At 48.5% G+C, this 5,763-nt stretch overlaps 1 pseudogene; it reads right to left on the reverse strand.

Annotated features, from left to right (window-relative positions):
• Positions 1 to 10: 10 nt before the first annotated feature.
• On the reverse strand, positions 11 to 1,758 carry LOC109390718 (eukaryotic translation initiation factor 4B pseudogene; annotated as a pseudogene).
• Positions 1,759 to 5,763: the final 4,005 nt, after the last annotated feature.

Here is a 5,763-nt window from a genome sequence, read left to right on the forward strand (position 1 = left end):
AAATGCACAACTTTTCTGTTAAAATACGTCTCTTTCTCTCTGGCTACATTGGCAATTCTCCAGTTAGTTCAGTACTTTAAAGGGTGCGGCAGCATGCAGAAGAATTTCATTTCATTTTTTTTTTTTTTAAGTTAAGAAAGGTCTCTAGGAGATGGTGAGTTTTATTTTGTCTTGTCTGGATAGAGGTTTGATTTGCTCTCAAATGTTCCAGGGTGGAAAGAGACTCAGAGAAAGCACAGGACGTAGAGGTCTATTCGGTGTAATCTCCCTCATTTTCATCTTCACCACCAACAGAGAGAGCAGCATACTTGCTTGCAGAACTGAACTTGGAAGCTGGATTTTCTTTGGTTCAGGTGCAGATCGGGAGTCTTTATCCTTTTTGCCATGTTTCCTATCTGACTCCTTCCAGTGGTCTTTGTTCCCTCCAGCTCCTGGCCCACGGCTGGAGTTCCCACTTTGGCCTTTTGGAACACTCACCCCATCCACTTTATTTTCATCTGCTTTCCTTGCTGATCCTTCCTCTGACGGTTCAGCTGGAACTGCTTTCTCACCACCACTTGTAGGGGATTGCTGCTCCGTGTCTGAGCTCTGAGACCGAGCAGGAGGGTTAGAACTTCGTTTCACCCAAGCATTCTCCTTTGGTGGAGGGGTTGGCATTACTTTTAGAGGCCGATCAGGTTTGGGAGGCTTAGAAGTTGGAGAGATACAGTCTTCCTTCTTATTGAGTGTTTCATTTTCTAGAGACTTCTCACTCTCTCCTTTGTGCATTTGTGCCAGAGGTGGCTGAGGTCCCAGGCTGTGATGAGTCACTTCCTGTCTTTGACCCATGAGTTCCTGAATTTCTTCACTTCACCAGCTTGGGTGTTTCTCCCAAGGCCGTTGTTTCAATTTGGGCTCATCCAAGTGACACTGCAATTTCTCCTGTTCCTTCTGTAGTTGTTCCTCTACTTCTCATTCTCTAGAAGCTGTGTCAACAGGCTTTGCCCCTCCACAGATAGAGTCCTGCTCAGCTGGACTGGGAGGTGCTAGCAGAGGAATCATCTTCTTTAGGAGTGTTCAGAGGCTTTAGATTCAGTTTGGGTCTTTGGAGGGGGGGCCCTCTATCATCACACCTATAATCATCCCAAGAATAATCATCTCTGGAGCTCCATGGCCAATCATCACATCTGTCATATCTGTCTCCATAGGGGTCCCCGGCACCTCTGTTGTCATCATCCCTCCAGCACCCACTACCAGATGCTCTTCTGCGACTGCCTATCCTAGAATCATAGCCTTTATCATAGTCTCTGCTGCCTCTGTCATCATAGTGATCCCGGGCCCCACATCAATCCAAGACCATCACGATAACTGTCCCAATACCCATCACGGTATCGGTTTGAATCATAACGATCTCAATACTTGTCTCCAAAGTTAGCATCACCTCTTCTAGGCGGGTAGTCATCAAAGCTGTCTGTGGCAGGACAGGCCCCTCCAGTCTACATTTGTTTTGTCAGAATCCCGATTTTTATCTCAGCCAAAAGAACAATCACCCCTGTCTTTATCCTGTGTTTGATCAGCAACATCCACTCAAATTCTCCTGTTACCTAGAGACTCTTCATTGAGGCTCAGGGCATTGAAAAAGGAATCTAGATCCTCAAACCTAGCATAACCAAAACCTTTCAACCTCTCTAGATTGCTGGGTTCATGTGGTAAACACACTGCACTGATATTTAATCCTCTAAATAATTCCTTAATGGATGGCTGGCCGAGTGGCACATTGGTTAAGAGCTGGCTTGGGATGTCAGAGAGCCCCGGTTCAGATCCCACATATGAGGGCCGGTGACACTGCCCTCTACAGCTCAGATGCTGAACAACAGCTCAATCTGGAGCTACCATGTGTAGCCAGCAGCTACCATGTGTAGCCAGCAGCCAGAATGAGGGGCCAGCAGCTGCTGTGAGTGGCTGCCCAGAAGCCCGCGACTGATCTGNGCTTCACAAGCCCATGTTAGTGTTATCATTGCGCTCTTCCTGGGTGAGGCAAATCGGTCGTCAGCCACTGGACGGCCACCAACAGCCGCTCTCAGCGGCTCACGGCAGTTCACGAAAGCTCACTCCAGCTGCTGGCCAGTCCCACTGCAGCCTACTTCATGGTGGGCGACTCACAGCAACCCAGCTCAAGGTCGAGCTGTTGTTCACCATCTTAGTTGTAGAGGGTGCTGTGTCACTGGCCCTCATGTGGGATCCCAACCGAGGCCCTGCTGCTCAGAGCTGGCTCCCAAGCCAACTCAACCAATGTGCCACTGGGCCAGCCCTATTTATTTATTTTTTTGAACTTTAAAGATCAGATTGATTTGGAGAAAACAAAAAAACCCACAACCCAAAGGATGAGATTCACATCTCAAGACATCTTTCAGTTATTAAGTCTACAGATTACAAATCATTTTCATAGAGGATATTTTTGTACAAGTTTTACCTGTATTGAGGAGCGGGACATAAATCTCTGTTTCTGTTTTAATGGGGGACAGGGTTGGGGAGAGGGAAAAAAAACTGATTTTTTTGGATACACCTATTAGGAAGTAGGCATGAAGAGGGCAATCCCTACCTTTTCATCATTTACAGCAAATGGAAAAAAAACCCCAAAAAACAAACCTTTACAACCTTGGGTATCTCTTTCTAAAAGTCACTTCCTAGCTACTAGCCTCTGAAGCCAGTTATTTAAAGTTACTTTACTTGGTACGTCTTTTGTGTCCACTGGGTCAATGATTCATTATGCCCACTGCTGCAGCACTCATAAACCAACACCCCTGCATGGCTGGACAGGGCCTAACCTAGGACCGATGGGAGAAGGGCTTGCAAACAAGAGACTGTTAGGGGCTACCAGGGGCACCAAAAGGGAGGCAACACCCCCTTACCCCGCTGATAAAGCCGCCAGATAGCCTCTTGGGTAAAAATAACGAGCACCTGATCACCGGTTTCCTAATAGACACAAGACAAAACAGGAACTGTAATGGTCAACAGAACATTTCTGCAGAAATATCCATTATGCAATGATAACTGCTCATCTATGCTTGCAGTTACTTCCCCTTTTGCTAACCCTATAAAAAAACCTCCGCAAACTCCTGCAGGTGGCTGATGCCAGTTTTAGTCTCAGCCCCGACAGGCCAATAAAGCTGCTTGGTTTGGACATGTGCCTCAGACTTTAGCTCCTCGGCGAACCTTTCAGAGACCAAGGTGTCTTTTCTCTGCAGGTACCAATATTGCCCATAAGGATGCCATCTAATGAGCTGACAGTAAAAGGTGCACATACAAGCAGGCAAGTTTAGCTATTGTGTTGCCAGAGAAACCAGGACCTTGTTAAATAATTCTCTCCATTATCATTTATTCTCTCAAGGGAAGCTAAAAAACCAATACAAAACCACACATCGGTCTAGGCCACATTATAAATTGAAACATTAGTGTGGATTTCAGTGGCAAAAAAGGAAACTTGTAAAAAGAAAAAGGAGGAGAAGGAGAAGGAGAAGGGGGAGATGGGGAGAAAGGGAAAGAAGGGAAAGAAGGGGAAGAAGGCGAAGCCCCAGACAAAAACCCCAATCAAGGTCATAAGAAAGGCTCCCAATTTAACTGTCCTTACTTATCCACCCTCATTCACCACCTAAGACCACTAATTCTAGAGTTTTCTAAGGTGTAAAAGGGGTCAAAGAAGGTGGAGCAGGAGAATAGGAGTGAAAAGACATGAAGGACCCAAAATTTGCTTGAGAAAAGCAGTGATTCCTCATTTGACAGCTCCCAGAGACTGATACAGAATGCCTAGTTTGAGTATGTGGCTTAAACAGAACCTGCTTTTAGGGAGGTGTGGGGCCCANCCATGAACACATTTACAACTAAATTATAGAATGATGAACCTCGAGAATCATCTGAAGATTAGCTGAACAGAATCCTATGACTAAAGATATAAACAAGAGGCCACATCGAGACTGGTAGGAGGGGCAGAGATGCCAAACAGGCTGGCCCCGCATCCATATGTAATGGTTGAGCACCAGGAGGGATAGATATCTCAGTGGCAGAGGGCCTCTCTGAGGAGTGAAGGATACCAGTCCCACACTGGGCACCCCACCCCACTGGGTTCCAGTGCCAGGAAGAGGAGGCTCCACAACATCTGGCCGTGAAAATTAGTGAGGATTCTGCCTGTCTGGATGAGACGGAAGGCTACTGGAAACCTAGATGTCCTCTTAAAGGGCCCGCACACAGACTTACTCACTTGCAGGCACTCACCCTGGGCTCCAGCAGAAGGATGGCAACTCGAGAAGCACCAGAGACAGAAAGGGAAAGACTGAATTGTGTGACTACAGGTCAAGGGCTAACGGGACAGTCTCCATTTCCCTATGTTGAGCCCTTCCCCACACAGCCAAATTTGAAACTGCATTGGCCTGGTGAATGCCACTCACCCCACCCTGGGACCCCACCATGCCCGACTCACATGCCTGGGGAACCAACCCCACCCTGCACACTGCAGGATGCTCTTTCAGCAGCTGTGGCTTGTGCACTGCCTGAGGCACATTTGGTGGTGGGCAACCAGCTCCAACCCAATGCAGACTTTCTTAGACAACTTTCAGGGGTCTGTGGGTCCCAGGGGAGCAGCAGATGGCCTCGGTGTTCTCTGAGCATTTTGTGGAGTGGCCCCAGGCTCAGCACTGACACCAGAACTGTATCTGCATTAACCTTGTGAACACCATTTGTCCCACTCTGGTGACTCCCTGGGACCTGCTCCGCCCAACTCACCTAGGATTCTGGAAGTCACTTTCAGTGCCCAGGCAACTAGCCCTGCCCCATGTGCCTCAGGAAGCTCTTTCAATAACAAACAGTGAGCCTTGGTTCGTGCACTGCCAGAGGCACCTTTGGTGGTGGGCATCCAGCCCTTAACTATGCTGAAATCTTTTTTGTATAATTCTCAGGGGTCTGTGGGCCCAAGGCAAGCAGCAGCTGGCCATGGTGTGCTCTGGGACTTTTGTGAGGATCCCCAGGCTCAGCACTGCCACCAAACCTGAATTTGCATTAAACTGGTGAACACTCGCAACAACCTGGTGACTACCTGGGACCTTGCCTCACCCAACCTGGGTAGTGATTGAGGCTTTTTCAGTGGCTAAGCCTTACAGGCAGGTGGCATCAGGACTCGGGATGCCCTGGGTCTTTTTCTAAGCTGCCATAGGCCTGGTACTGGTGGCAGCTGGCCTTGGTTCACAGGGTGGCAAGCATCATCATGTACCTCCAGATCCAACACAGGTAGCAACCAACCATGGATAGTTTTATAGATCTTACCAGGTAACCCTGGGCTAGTCACAGGCAGTGGCTGACCTGGGCTTGCATGGGATCCCTGCCCAAGAGACCCCAGAAAAAACACACTTGGAAGCCAGCTTCAGTTCACAACAGAGCACTACATGATTAGCCCCTCAAGGGGCAGACCCAAAGGGTGGTCTCAACAGGCACAGAAGCCCACTGGGGTGAATTCCCCTCTGTGGATTCAGGCCCCACACAGCAGCTCATATGTTGTGGGCATGGCAAATCTTTACAGCCAGTCAGCCTAAGAGTCAATCCCACCCACTGATGTGCCAAAAGCAATCAAGACTCAACAACAAGAGGAGAATACACAAACACACCACACAAGGGACACTCCTGGAGCACATGGTACAGGTGATCAGGGAAACTGCATCACTGGGCCATGCAGGACACCCACTACATAAGGGCACCCAGAGAAGACTGAGAGACATAAGAGATCTACCTGAGGCA

The sequence above is a fragment of the Hipposideros armiger genome, unplaced genomic scaffold, assembly GCF_001890085.2.
Source record: "Hipposideros armiger isolate ML-2016 unplaced genomic scaffold, ASM189008v1 scaffold_277, whole genome shotgun sequence".
Classification (NCBI taxonomy): domain Eukaryota; kingdom Metazoa; phylum Chordata; class Mammalia; order Chiroptera; family Hipposideridae; genus Hipposideros; species Hipposideros armiger.